The sequence below is a fragment of the Elephas maximus genome, chromosome 2 (assembly GCF_024166365.1).
Source record: "Elephas maximus indicus isolate mEleMax1 chromosome 2, mEleMax1 primary haplotype, whole genome shotgun sequence".
In the NCBI taxonomy this organism is placed as follows: Eukaryota; Metazoa; Chordata; class Mammalia; order Proboscidea; family Elephantidae; genus Elephas; species Elephas maximus.
In genome coordinates, this window is record NC_064820.1 from 103,625,864 (window position 1) to 103,640,778 (window position 14,915).

Below are 14,915 nucleotides of genomic sequence, written 5' to 3' on the forward strand. Positions count from 1 at the left end.
TTTGCAATTTCAGTTAAAACAGGTCACTAGCTCAATGGAAACATATGATTACTGTAGTGGAAGAGAATTGTCTGAGTGTGGTCTCTTCATGCAAACAGTGAATGCAGAAACAAACTCAGCTTGGAGATGCTTACTGGGCACACAGACTTCCCTAGTCGTGCTGGAAGGTTCAACCATCCATCCTCCAGACTACTGGAAAGATCAAACTCAGTCTAGAACCAAGCCTCCAAACAAAAATGATGGATTTATTTAAGATAATTTTTCTACATGCTAATGTATGTTTGTATACAAAATCATTGTTGAAAACTGTTTTCTTTTTTTCTATCTTTATTTATTTATTTATTTATTTATTATAAATGTTTTCTCCTCTTGCCATCAACCATAATCAAGTGAAATAAGAACGCATGGGGTGTCTCTGAGAATATTCACAACAGGAAACATGCTTATGGTTACAAAATGACTAAGCTGTTATTTCTCTGTTCCCTGATAAAGCCTTTTAAGACCTTCATTTGGGCTGACATTTTCCAGATCACTTGCATTCCCTGATTAAATTTTATTAGAAAAGTACAAAATTTATATATTAGAATTTTTCTCCCTCTGGAGCCAGGGCAAAAATGTTCATTCCTGGGGTGTGGTCAAATCCTGGAATTTCTGCGTTTCTGGATTCTGTGCATCCAGACCTTCCTTTGTCCTTTGCCTCCTTCCTGGGCTGCTGCCACTTTCTGAGGTGGACTTAGGAGACAGGGCATCAAATGCTCTTGAAGAGCCATAGTTAACCTCGCAAGGAGATCAGCAAAACTTGCAAATCACCTTAACTGTCTTTACCAGCTAGCAGTGCCTCAGGTCTTTGTTTCTCTGAAGGAGAAAACTGAGGTGCCAAACGATGGAGAATCATCCGTGACTCAACCATAGAAGCAGATTGAAGGAGAATACAGATTTCTGTCTTGGAAGAAGTACAGCCAGAATGCTCCTTAGAATTGAAAATTGTGAGACTTTGTCTCACATACTTTGGACATGTTAATCAGGAGAGACTAGTCCCTGGAGAAGGATATCATGCTTGACAAAGTAGAAGGTCAACAAAAAATAAAAAAGACCTTCAACGAAGTGGATTGACATGGTGGCTGCAACAATAGACTCAAACACAGCAGCGATCGTGAGAGTGGTGCAGGACCGCGCAGCCTTCCCTTTCATTGTTCGGGTCTCTATGAGTCGGAACTGGCTCCACAACACCTAGCTATAACAATAGTTCCTGAACTCTTGTTTTTTTAATTTCTCTTTCTCTCCCCCCGCTCCTTTTTTTTTGTTGTTGTTACTTCTTCATTAGAGGAATAGGGGAAAACATCATTTTGTACTTTAAGTGCGATTTATATACAAATAACTGAAAAAATGGCCAAGCTTGTAATAGTTCATTGTAATTAGTCCTGTAAAAATGTAGACGACATTCAAATAGACAAGACAAAGTTTACTATAGCATTGCTTTTGTTGTCATGTAAACATACCAAAGAAGTTTAGAAGTAGCAGTTGTATTTTTTAAAACAATTGAAAAACCCCGTGACATCTGTTTTCAAAACACAGCATTTTTTTTTCGTTTCTATAAAATAGGTGGGGAAGACAACAAGAGCTGTGTTAACTTCTGATTTATCTATAACATTTAGATAAAGTCCTCAAGGTTAAAAGCAAAGTGACTTTCACATTTAGTCCATCTCAGTGAAGTTCTTAATAGTCTTGATAAAGCTGTAGGAGTTTCTCTCTATTTTTTTTCTCTTGTGGATGTACACATCTAGGTTTCATGTCCTCTTGCTTGGAAATTCCCTCCTGAATTCCTTATACTCAAGGTTATCTCCTAGTCAACCCGTTAGCAGTCTGTAGGGCACTGTTGAGGAAGCATCTGATTTAAATTGGAGCCTCCTGGCCAGTGGAGGCACGCTTACTTCACATGGAGTGGGCTCGGGAGCCAGGTGTGTGTTTATCTCTAGAACTCTCTCATGTGTTGGAGTAAAGAAGGGAGAGAAAGAGGTCTTCTCCTCATGAACAAGCTGTGAACAGGATTTAATTATGCAGTGGGCATAGAGGAGGGTCTTTAATCATGGAGGATGTTTTGGGAAAGGATGGATTGGTTTTAAATTAAGGGTAAGTAAGGTTTTGCACCCGTCCAAATAGTGATATCATATGTCTGATTTCTATAAAATAAATATTGAACGTAATTCATGATGTACAAAGGTTGATGAATTTCAGTACAATGTGGTATTAATTTATTTATTCAACAAATATTTATTGAGTATATTCTATAAGCTAGGCACTATGATAGATGCTAAAGATAGTGGTAAGCAAAAACAGCAGTCTCTGTTCTAATAGTCTATTTTAAAAATACATTGTCTACAAATGTATACTATTAAGTCAAGGCAAGAGTATTTTTTAAAAATATTTTCTATTTTTGTTTTGATGAAACATAATTATATGTAGGTGGATGATTAGCTAATTACCATTTTCTTGCCTATTTTACTTACCAGAATAAATAAAATTATTTATTTTTAATAATTAATTAAAATAGCTTCAAAAGAAATATTTTGTATTTTGATAACTGGTATGTATATATTTTCTCCAAAATAGGAAAGGTCTCAAGAAAACAGAATCCCTTAAAAGCTATTTGGAATTTGTTTCAAAGATGCTGATAATTTGACACCTATTGTTGCCAATAACAAGTTAATCAGTGGTTGCTTTTAATTTTTTTTATTATCTTTGTTTTTGTTTTTTTTTTTCTGTCCTCATCTTTCTTTCAGCATAGTATCTGGAAGAAGTAGATGCCAGACTTGCATTTGAAATGTAGGAATTCCAGGCTTTGCTTATGTAACTTTGGGAAGTCACATTTGACCTCTTAGCCTAGTTTTTTTAATCTGTAAAATGATAGGTTTATATTGAATAATAGTTATGGACCCTTCCAATTTAAAATTTTCTGGTTCTTTAATTTTCTGGATTTGAAGATGGGAGGTAGACACATGGACATGAATACATGTTGAGATCTGCTATTAAAAATAAAGACAATCCAGACTTGGATTTAGTTGGAGTTATCTGATTTGCTTATACCACAATCAATCTGTACTCTGCTAGATATATATTTTACAAATTCTTATTTTCCGAGGAAAATGCATATGTGTATGTAAGCAAGCAATTTAGGATGACATAGCATATAATCACAGAAATGCAGGGCCTCTCCAAACTGTAGATACTGAGATTCTTCTTGGCCAGGGACAGGTACAGCTCAGATAACATCATTCTCAGATCACTTTCCAAGGTACAATGGCATCAGAGCAGTAGCCTGAAGGCATCCTGTTGACGCAAGGCCCAGTGTCCCAACTCACTTTTGACACTCCCTTACTTAGTCTTTCCTGATCCTTTTCTACATTAGAGGCATTCTCTTCATTCCTTATGCTCAAATTAACTTATGTTCAGTCTTATATTAAAATTAAAACCAGTTGCCATCCCCATGTGTGTCAGAATAGAACTGTGCTCTAGGGTTTTCAAAAACTAATTTTTTTGGAAGTAGCTTGCCAGGCCTTTCTACCCAGGCACTTTGGGGGTAAACTTGACCTTCCAACCTTTTAGTCAACAGCCTAGCATGTGAACCATCTGCACCATCCAGGGCTACTGTATTAAAGTTAGCTACATATATATCTCTTGCTCATTGGTTTGTAAGCTCCCTGAGAGAATGGGATTGTGTCTTGTTTATCTTTATGTTTCTTGTAGCACCTGGCAAAAAAGTAGGCACTCAGTAATGTTGTGTTTTATCTCCTTAAATTCCAAGGCAAGGTTAGAGCTTAATGGGTGTACTAAAAACTGAGCTTGATAGTGGCAGAATGGTGTTCATGAGGAGCCACATCTCTACTAACCACAGCTCAGTCAATAGGAAAACTAATTTTTCCCTAGGGTTCTGTAAAGACAGACCAAAATGACTTTGTAGTTACTCAAGGGATGACATTCAGCTTTTGTCAGCCCAGTCAACAGTCCACTGTCCCACCTCTTGGCTGTCCACATTCTGCCAAAGAGCAGGCTATGGGTCATCCTGTTTCATTGCATTCCCTAGTGTTTTAGTCTTGCTATATTTATCTAGTCCAAGATTTTATCACTGATGGTGAGTGAACAGTGAGTGAAACACTAAAAAATCAATAAAAGACCTAGTAATAAAATAAACTGTTCCCTGTCCTTCTCACAAATCTCATTCTTCTCAGAAACAACCACTTTGAACTTTATTTTTATCATTTCTTCTGCAAATCTAGTTATATGTTTATTCTGCTATGTCTTGATTCCCATTGTTGTTGAGTCGATTCAGACTCATAGAGACCCTATAGAACAGGGTAGAGCTGCCCCATAGGGTTTCCAAGGCTGTAATCTCTATGGAAGCTGACTGCCACACCTTTCTCCCGCAGATGACTGGTGGGTTTGGACTGCCGACCTTTCGGTTAGCAGCTGAGTGCTTAACCACTGCACCACCAGGGCTCCTTTCAAATTTAAATGTTATCAGTGATTTTCTCCATGAACAGTGTGGATTAAACTTATTGAAACACTACTAAACTTTTCTTCCATTCTTTCTCCCAATGTTTGGCATTATATTAATAATTTTAGTTTTTCTGTTTTCTGTTGTGACTTTTTCTATGCCTGTAATAATAGTACATTCTATTTCTTGTTCCCTCAGCTTTAGATATAACTCCTGACTCAGTTGTGGTGATAAAAATATTTGCATTTTCCCCTCTGCCTCTCTCTCGTCCCTCTTTTCATATACATCAACTGTATCCTTTTTTTCACGTTTATGTTTTGATCTGTAAATGTAATTAAATTTTCTAAATATCAATCCTAAAGCCAATCGAGAGGTTTTTTTTTTTTTTTTTTTTTAATGGTATAAATATTAACTACTGTGGACTAAGTGGAAACCCTGGTGGCATAGTGGTTAAGAGCTACAGCTGCTACCCCAAAAGTCAGCAGTTCAAATCCACCAGATGCTCCTTGGAAACCCTATGGGGCATTTCTACTCTGTCCTATAGGGTCGCTATGAGTTGGAATCGACTCGATGGTAATGGCTTTGGGTTTTTTTTTGGTTTGGTGGTCTAAGTAGTGTGCTTGATTATAATTCCTTTTTCATGGCTTCAATGTTATGACCCCTGGCCACTCAGAGGACAGCTTTCTTAGCATTGGAGCTGTTACTGGAATAAGGTTCTTGCCTCTCACTGTTCGAGAATAAACAGGTAAGGCATGCAGAATTTTCCACACGAGCAAAGCTTTATTGAAAAGGGTTGCAAGTAGAGATGAGGAGGGCCTAACACAATGATTACCCCCATCTCACAGAAAAAAAGACTAGCCTGGATTTTTAAAAGTTCTTGGGGCGGGGGGAGGGGGGAAGATTCATGTTTATTCACAGGCATAGGCAGGGATATGTTAACTATGGTGTGTGTGTAGTGCAGCAGTTTCCCAAGATGGCCCCTGTCCCGGCGCCCTCTGGGATTCGTGGCAGGACTTCTTATGGGGTGTCGTGCCTGCCCAGTCTCCCAGCTGCTGCTGCAGCCCCTAACTGCCGCTGGTGGAAGGTCACACAGTGGTCACAGGTGGATGCTCTGCATGTCCCTGGGGCTGGTTTTCTCCAGCTGCTTCTGAAAGACAACTTTAAAGAAGTTTGCGGGCTATTTTCTGATACCCTGGCCCTTTGTTCTGGGGAATAGCTTTGTTTCTGTGCCCTGGCCCATCTCCTGTTACTCTGCAGATTTGGCGGGGGAGGGGGGCTCTGTTCCCTGTCTTACTCCCCCCTGAGAGACTTCAAACTCATAAATCTTTATGGGAAAGAGGATGGAGGTCTCTGCTTCTGTAACTTCTTCCTGCTGGACTGGGGTGTTGTTTCTGTCTAACCGAGTAGAAGTCTCTGGTTACCTGATCTAAGTTAGTGCGGACTATCAGGACCCCTTCTTGGGTTATCAATTGGTAGCCTTGCATGATCAATGCAAGATTCCACTGGTACCCTGGGTAAAAAAAAATAGGAGTGGCTAAATCTATTGTAAACAGCATCAGTAAACTATGACTTTGTCAATCCTCCCCTGGGTACATACTCTGATGTTGGACAGGTCTAGCCAGCCTCAGACAGATTTCACAACTATTGGTGATTTGTTTAACTACTTTGTGTAGCCTTTTTCCTTTTATACATTTAGACAACAGTCCTAGGAGGGCGTCTCTGCCATAGTGTGTGGCATCATGAAAGGCTTTTACTATTTTCTGTAATAAATATTCAGGGACATATAATGCTCTCTCATCATTCTACATCTATCCTGTCTCATCATAAGAAAAACCTCTTCTTTTCACTTAGGGCATGCATCAGGGCACTTAGCTCAGCTTTTTGGGCTGATGTTCCTCGTGATAAAGCTCTTGCCTCAATAACATCAGCCTAGCTGATAATTGCATAAAAGGGAGGCAGGATTCAAAGTTTGGCACACCTTTAAGTTTAAATCTGGGGTATCTAGGAGGAGGCCCCCAAAAGGGTAGAAACCAAGTAATAGAGGGGAGTGCTTCCTGCACTGCCCACCAAATATCTTGGCCTCCCCCTCTTTTGTTTCTTTACATTCCCTGGCCCACTTCATAGGAAATGAGAAAAGTATTTTTTAACCTTAGGCTTTCCGTCAACCCCAATGACTATACAGTCACGACTGGAGAGTGGGCCTGGATTTTGGGTTAAAACAGAGAAGGCAGCTTTCGTGTCTAGCAAAAATTCAGTCTCCTTACCTCCCATGTTGAGAGTAACCCAAGGCTCTGCTGCAGAAATAGCGATGGGGTCTTCTGGTTGGGAGCTGAGGGGACCTCTGGGCCTTGTCAATAGGCCCACTCCTCCTCTTCTTCCAAGAGGGGTATCAGGCACTGTGGGCCTGCCTGGATTGGCCTCCAGGGTAAGTCAACTGGGCGCCCTATTTTAGGACAGTCAGGATACTCTGCCTTCTAATGGCCTCTCTTCTTTTTTTTTTTTTTGCAATGCTTACATTGGTCTGGCTTGATACTCACCAGCTGATGAGAAAATTCTCATGGAGGTCTTGGTCTTCTGGATCCTATAGAGTTACCTCGAGGTGGGCCCTAAAGTGCTACTGCCAACAACTGGGACTTTTTCTTCATTTTATCCTCTGCTGCCCGGTCCTTGTTGTTAAAGACCTTAAAGACTTCCTCAACCAGTCGTGAGAGTGGAGTCTGGGGTCTTGCCTCTATGTTTTGTAGCTTCTTTTTGGTATCTGCTGCAGAATGTGACAACCAAGTTTCCGTTAAAGAATTCATGATTAGCAAGATAATACAGGATAGGCTTCTCCTGTTGGAGGTCTTCGGTTAATCCAGCCAAAACATACTAAGTGTTCTCCCTGAGGGCAAGCTGTCCCTCTTTGGTTTATCTATTCAGTCATGAGTCACTTTGTCAGAAGCAGAAGTGGAACCTAAGACAAAATGGAGTCTGAGCCATGAGGTCAGTCTCCTCTGAGAACCTGATTTCTTTAAGATATATAATTTTCTGTACAGTAAGAGGTTGAGAGTTTGACTACAAACATTAGACAGGTATTTTATACAACATTGTCTTGAAGACTGATTAAACCGATCACTGGTTGACCCTAAACGTATCTCTATTTACTGATCTCTGCAGTCAGTTTCTCAAAACAGACTGAATTTTTTTTTTAAAGCACAATGCCTAGAGCAAAATAGTCTTGCTAGTTTATCTGCTTGCCTCAAAGTAGGTTCAGAACCCAAAGACAATGGCCTAGGTAGGTTGCCCCAACTTCCATGAAAGCCAGAAATCTGGATTCCAGGAGAATTACATACAACTCTGTCATGGTTCCCTCCTTTGGATCATGATCTTGTTACAGAATCTTTGATCAAAAATGCTTAATCACCATCTGTTTTTAAGATCTCAGGCACCATACAGCAAATCAGGAGGTAAAATAGAAACACAAACAATAATATTAGGCCAATTTTCTGATATAACCAATGAAACCATGACCCTAAGGTCTTTGAACCAAGGAAACAAATCTCATGAGGTGTTTGTGTATAAGCAGCATCAGCCACTGTTTTTCATGTGCCTCAGCAGCAAGTACATTCTGCCAGACCTAAGATTGTAACATTTATTTATTAAGGCACAAGATTATTCTTTGAGAGAGCTAATAGGAAGTTTAATGCTGTTCTAATTTGTAAAATCATAGCTCAAATTTCAGACACTTTTTTGGTTATGGTATTTATAAACTTTAAGTTAATATGGTTTCTTATCTCCAGAAAGTAGGACCTTAAAGCATTTCTTATTTCTAGAAAGAAAAACCTTAAAACATCAGCAATATTCCCACATAAAACCCATAGTACCGTTTCGTTTACTCAGCCTTATGTAGCTACCTTCTGTTCCATGTGATACTGGAACAACTGCAGTCTGTGAACCCACCAGTTTCTGTATAAGAGTTTTGGAAATTTTGATTGAGTCTAGTCACAGTCCCTTTTATAAGTCCGATATAGTCCATCTTTTTGTTGAGATATTCTGGTCAAATGAGTTCAGGAAATCAGTAAAGTAAAAACTTGTCTGTAGATGACAAAACAATATGGTCATGATTAATTTATAAACATAATTCTTAATGGTGAAAGACCTGATAAAAATCAATTATGAGCACAGCACAGAGGCCAAATAAAATCAGTTAATAAACTTTAGATAAAAATATTTCTAATAATAACCATTAACCATATTTTTAAAGAACCTCAGATGTAACACATAATAATCCCGAGACACAGCACCATACAGTCAGGATAGACCAAGAACTTACGAAGATTATCAGGTCTCTAAATACCTGTAGCAATATGCGTTTGCTGCCTAATATTAAGCAAAAACACAAGAGGAAATATTAACATATAAATTTTAACCCAAAGAGAATCAGGCACTTCTCATGATTTTTAACAACATGTTCTATGTAATTTATATCATGTTAAATAAGCCTTTTTAGCACTCTTTCTTTATAAAAAATTTTTGTGGCTTTCAAACTTGTCAGAAGTTTATCATAAGTTACCAAGAAACAATAGTTCTTAAAATAAAAACCTTAGCTTTCTTTTTCACTAAAGCCATGTGGCTTGGTTTCTGACTCAGGAATCCTATTCTAATGAGAGACTGAACCTTGTCTTTGAGGCAGAAAAGATTAAAACCATTAAACTTCAGTCAGACATCCTGAGACCAGAAGAACTAGATGGTGCCCGGCTACAACTGATGGCTGCCCTGACAGGGAGCACAACAGAGAACCCCTGAGGGAGCAGGAGAATAGTGGGATGCAGACCCCAAATTCTTATAAAAAGATCAGACTTAACGGTCTGACTGAGACTAGAGGAATACTGGCAGTCATGGTCCCCAAACCTTCTGTTGGTCCAGGACAGGAACCATTCCCGAAGACAACTCATCAGACATGGAAGGGACTGGACAATGGGTTGGAGAGAGATGCTGACGAACAGTGAGCTACTTGTATCAGGTGGACACTTGAGACTGTGTTGGCATCTCTTGTCTGGAGGGGAGATAGGAGGGTAGAGAGGGTTAGAAACTGGCAAAATTGTCACGAAAGGAGAGACTGGAAGGGCTGACTCATTGGGGGAGAGTAAGTGGGAGTATGGAGTAAGGTGTATATAAGCTTATATGTGACAGACTGACTTGATTTGTAAATGTTCACTTAAAGCTCAATAAAAATTATTAAAAAAAAAAAAAGATTTACAGCCTTGGAAACACTATGCAGCAGTTCTACTCTGTCCTATAGGGTTGCTATGAGTGGGAATCAACTTGACAGCAATGGGTGAGTTGTATGTTGAGTAATTTTTTTGGTATTTGATACCAAAAAAATTGTCATAAATGGAATCTTCTCTTTCATTGTATCTTCTGACTGGTTTTTGTGTGTATATATGATGGCAATTGATTTTCATATGTTGACTTTGTAACTACACAATTGACTGAATTTCTTATTGTTTGTAATAGTTTTTCCATTGTTCATTTTGGGGTTTCCATTTATATGTTTATATAATCTGCAAATAGTGATAATTTTCTCTCTTTCTTTCCAGTCCCTATGCCTCTAGTTGCTTTCTCTTGTCTTATTGCTTCAGCTAATTCTTCAATCTAATGTCAAATACTTGTGGAGATAGTGGGGATCCTTCTCTTGTTCCTGATTTTAAGAAGAAAATCTTTAGTGTTTCTCCATTAAGATAGCGACTGTAAGTTTATTATGTTAATGAAATCAATGCATATTTTATAGTCTTTTTTCAATAAATGTATGTTTTAGCTAACCTAAAAAAAAAAAGATTAAAAAAAAAAACTTCAGTCAGACAGATAAAACTGTTGACCATATCATATAAATGTCTTTGTTAATAAGCCTCTTAAACATTATTTGTGGCATACCTCTTATAGTACATCCTTTTAAAATGGCGAAAATAAATTCACTCATTAGTTGACTCAAATATACACATAGATGTATCCTTTCTCTTGTGATATAAAAAGGAAAAAGCATACGAGTTTAAATTATGAGGAATATCTATTAACTCAATTTAACATCAATAAGTTACTTAAAAGGTCTTTGAAATTATTTTAAGCCTGTATACCATAAAACATAACTAATTGAAATAAAGTTTCTTTAAATATTCTAAATTTTCATTTGACTTTTATTATTTCTCATATTTTCCAATCTAATTTTATCAGCGGGCTTTGGAAATCACAAAGTTTCTGTTCAAGGAAATTTCAGGCATGTCTCATTGTGATTTCTATTTGACCTTGGTGGCCGAGGGCTGGGAGCCAAGGAGACCCAATCTTGCCCCACCCTTACTTACCTTTTAAGATTAACCCATTCTGAATCATTTACATACAGAGCCATTTTGAAAGACTATCTACCCAGTAAATACCAAAGTTCTTTAGCAATCTTGTAAATGAATCTGTCAATTCTTAGCTAGGGAGACTGGGGGCTGGAGGGAGTCATCCCAATTCATTTATATATGTTTAAGTGTACCTAGGCATTTTGAAAAGCAAAAGATAACAATTTCTTTCTCTTTTGCTGGTCTGGAACTGTTACTTTTCCTTTAAGACGAAATTATCTTTTTTCTTTAAACCATCTAGAGCAACAGATGGCCAATTGCTTAGTAAACAGCCCAATCAATAAATTCTCAGGAGTCTCTATAAGTATATTCTAATTTAACCTGAATTTCTTTTCACCAATTAATTTCTTTGCGACACACAAATTACACACAAGACACAGACAGAGGCAACTGAGATATTCTTGCAGTCTCAACCTCCTAGCAGCCCTGGTCACACACAAGACAAACAGAGAGTGCTCGGACCAGACAAGTCAGGGATATCTGAATCTCTACTTTGATCTTCCAGATACCTCTTATCCCCGATACCAAACGGAGGGGCTTCAGTCTCTCAACCTAAACAGAGACCTCTACATCCATTCCCCTAGATATAGGGTGCACCATCTAGAGACAGACAATATCCAGACACAAAAATGATGGCTGAAACAAGTGGCTGGGCAAAAGGCCAGCTTGAGAGGAAAGGAAGGTGGAGGAAAAGGAGTGGGCTGCAGTCCCTGCCAAGAGTGCACTACCAGCAGATCAGAAATTCTCTACTCCCTGGGGTCAAAAAGGAGATGTCCCTTGGTCTCTAGGGTCAGCTAAAACCCGTCACACTGGAGACCCTCCATAGCCCTTTCAATAGAAATTCCTAATGTGGAGCCCCCTAGTCCATGAGGTTTAAGAAGGCGTCCCTTGGTCCCTAGGGTCAGAACGTCCTTTTGCACTGGGGACCCTTCACCCTTCACTAGTAACTCTAGCCCCCACAGTATGAGACGCCCATCCATGGGGGACTCCCGGGTGGCCTTACCCGGGCAAGTGAGTCTTATCCATCACTTGGATTTCGATTGAGTCCTCATCATTGAGCTTCACGTTTTCAAGGGAAGACAGACAGAAAAACAGAAAGTTTGCTCGGGAGGAAAATGAAACTAAGTTCGGGCCGCAAGGAGTAAGGGGGAGAAGTCCTTCCCTGGCAGAGAAACGTGAGAAGAAATCAGTCTTGGCAGCTGCTTCTTTCATCAGGCAATTCCTCTCTCCACACTGCCTCGGGTCCAAGAACGGGACACAAGGGTTCCCTTGTGCCTCCTGGATCCTCTTGGCTGGCTCACCAAAATTGTTACCAGAATAAGGTTCATGCCTCTCACTCGTCAAGAATGAACAGGTGAGGTATGCAGAATTTTCCACATGAGCAAAGCTTTATTGAAGAGGCTTGCAAGAGGAGGGCCTAAAGCAGCACTTACCCTTGTCTCACAGAACAAAAGAGTAGCCTGGGTTTTTAAAAGTTCTTGGGTGTTGGGGGGGGGGAAGATTCATGTTTATTCACAGGCATAGATGAGGATATGTTAACTACTGGGTGCGCGCAGCAGCTTTCCAAGATTGTTCTTGTCCTGGAAGCCTCTGGGATTCGTAGTAGGACTTATTATGAGGCGTCACGCCCGCACAGTCTCCTGGCTGCTGCTGCAGCCCCTAACTGCCCCTCGTGGAAAGTCACACAGTGGTCCAGGTGGATGTTCTAAGCATGTCCCTGGGGCTGGTTTTTTCCAGCTGCTTCTGAAAGACAGCTTTAAAGAAGTTTGCGGGCTATTTTCTGATACCCTGCCCCATTGTTCTGGGGAATGGCTTTGTTTCTGTGCCCTGGCCCATTTCCTGTTACTTGTTTGCAGATTTGGGGGCCCTCTGTTCCCTGTCTTAAAGCCAGATAGATTCTCTTTTGTTTCACTTATCGCACTTGTTTCAAATTATACCACGTTATGAAACAAATCTTTTTGCTTTGTATCTTGTTGTTTTGTACATTAATTTTTTCCCCTGTAGATTCTAATGCTTTTCTTTTTTCTTGCTGAGAGGAGAAACATAGCTTCTTTACTATATTACTAAAATGGTTCAGGTTTGTGTACATTTTCTCAATTAAAAACATAGGATGCTATAGACAGTCTTCTCAGAGTCTGTTGGCTTCCTGTTTTAATTTGGACATTGCTTTTTAAGCCTGCTACAAGTCATCATTCTGAGATTTCTTTTTCTTTTCTTTTTGGATTGTTCCATTGTTTCGTTTATCACATATCTTCATCTTTCTAGATTTTCACCTTCACATTGCTGAAGCATGTTTGCAAATAATTCCCCCAGAAAAGATTTGCTGAGGAGGAGAGGTGATCAGGAGTGGTCCATTTGCATTGCATGCCTGGAAATGTCTTTACTTGTTTTCACATTTAATTGTTATTTGGCTGGGCGTATCCTTCTAGGGTCAAAATAGTCTCCAGAACACTGACCTCATTGTTCTAGTGCTCTCTTGTTTTTATTCATCAATATATGTTTAAATATGAGTTCTTTTGCATTCATCTTGCTGAGCAAATATTCAGTGGCCCTTTCAATTCGATGGCTTCATCTTTCTTCAGCTCTGAGATATTTTCTGCAGCCCCCTTCTTTCAGTAACTTACTTTCCTCTGCTTTTTTCCATTCTGTTTCAGAAACTCAATTGGCTGAACACTGAACTTTGAGGATTGCTAATTTATGACTCTTATCTTTTCTCTCATCCATTTCATTTCTTGTTTTTCTCATTCTATTTTCTTATATAAATTTTATTGCCCTTGTAATAAATTTTTTATTTTTGCATTTTAAACAATTTCAAGAGCTTTTTTTTTTTAATTGTGATTTGTCCAATTTTTATGGCATTCTGTTCTTGTTTTTGGTAGGAACAGTGAACTTTGTTATCGTACTTTAGGTGAAAGTTTACAGCTCGAGTTAATCTCTCATATAAAATTTTATACACATATTGTTTTGTGACACTATGTTGCAATCCCTACTATGTAACAGCATGCTCCCCCCCTTTTACCCCCCCATTCTTGTTTTTAAGGTTGCAACATTATTTAGAAACTCATGAGAAGTCTAATTAGAATGTTTGAAAAGCAGTTTATTTTGTTCTTTGCATTTCCACTATATCGTCCTGGGTCCATTGCTCTGTTTTTTTCTTGATCACTCTCTTTAATGTTGCTGGTATTTCTCATATGTCTGACATGTGCTTATCAGTTCATATTTTAGAGTGTTTAGGTTGATTATTTCAGGTCAGGGTGCAGGTTTCCTTGGTGTCTTTATAGGTCGATCTCTTCTTAGGATGCCTCTTCCCTGAACTGAAGGCTCTTAGTGAGCAGGTAAGTGTCTTAGTTACCTAGTGCTGCTGTAGCAAAAAATATCTCAAGTGGTTGGCTTTAAAGAAGAGAAATATACTTCCTTACAGTTCAGGACACTAGAAGGCTGAATTCAGGACATGTCTCTAGGGGGAGGTCCTTCCTTGTCCTTAGTCTTGGGTGTTCTTTGGTTCCTTTGTATTCCTTGGATTGTAGATGATCCTCCCATGGTGTTTGTCTTCTCCCTGTGTGTGTCTTTGTGTCTGTGCTATGCTTTTTATAACTCAGAAGTGTTTAGGTTTAGGACCTACCAGACTCTGGTATGACTTCATCAACAACAACAAAAAAATTCCTATTTTCAAACAGGATCCCATCCGCAGGTACAGGAGACATAATTACAAATATTTTCTTGTTGTTAGGTGCTGTCGAGTTGACCCTACGTACAACAGAATAAAACACTGCCTGGTCCTACGCCATCCTCACAATCCTTGCTATGTTTGAGCATGTTATTGCAGCTGCTGTGTCAGCCCATCTCATTGAGGGTCTTCTTTTTTGTGGACCCTCCATTTTACCAAGCATGTTGTCTTTCTCCAGGAATGGTGCCTCCTGATAACATGTCCAAACTATACAAGAAAAAATTATGCCATCCTCGCTTCCAAGGAGCACTCTAGGTGTACTTCTTCCAAGACAGACTTGCTTGTTCTTCTGGAAGTCTATGGTATAGTCAATATT

At 39.2% G+C, this 14,915-nt stretch overlaps 1 long non-coding RNA gene and 1 pseudogene across 3 annotated transcripts; one reads left to right on the forward strand and one right to left on the reverse strand.

Annotated features, from left to right (window-relative positions):
• Positions 1-5,329: 5,329 nt before the first annotated feature.
• On the reverse strand, positions 5,330-12,215 carry LOC126067184 (uncharacterized). Of its 3 annotated transcripts, none has more exons than XR_007515354.1 (4): positions 11,876-12,215; positions 9,383-9,527; positions 7,030-8,566; positions 5,330-6,002 (listed from the first exon to the last, which is right to left on the reverse strand). It is a non-coding gene; the product is annotated as an uncharacterized LOC126067184 (long non-coding RNA). The 3 variants fall into 3 exon arrangements; XR_007515353.1 differs by having other exon boundaries at positions 5,330-5,650; positions 5,914-8,566; XR_007515352.1 differs by having other exon boundaries at positions 5,330-8,566.
• A 189-nt stretch (positions 12,216-12,404) lies between these two features.
• Positions 12,405-14,915, forward strand: part of LOC126066741 (lysophospholipid acyltransferase 2-like) — a 39,444-nt pseudogene continuing 36,933 nt past the window's right edge.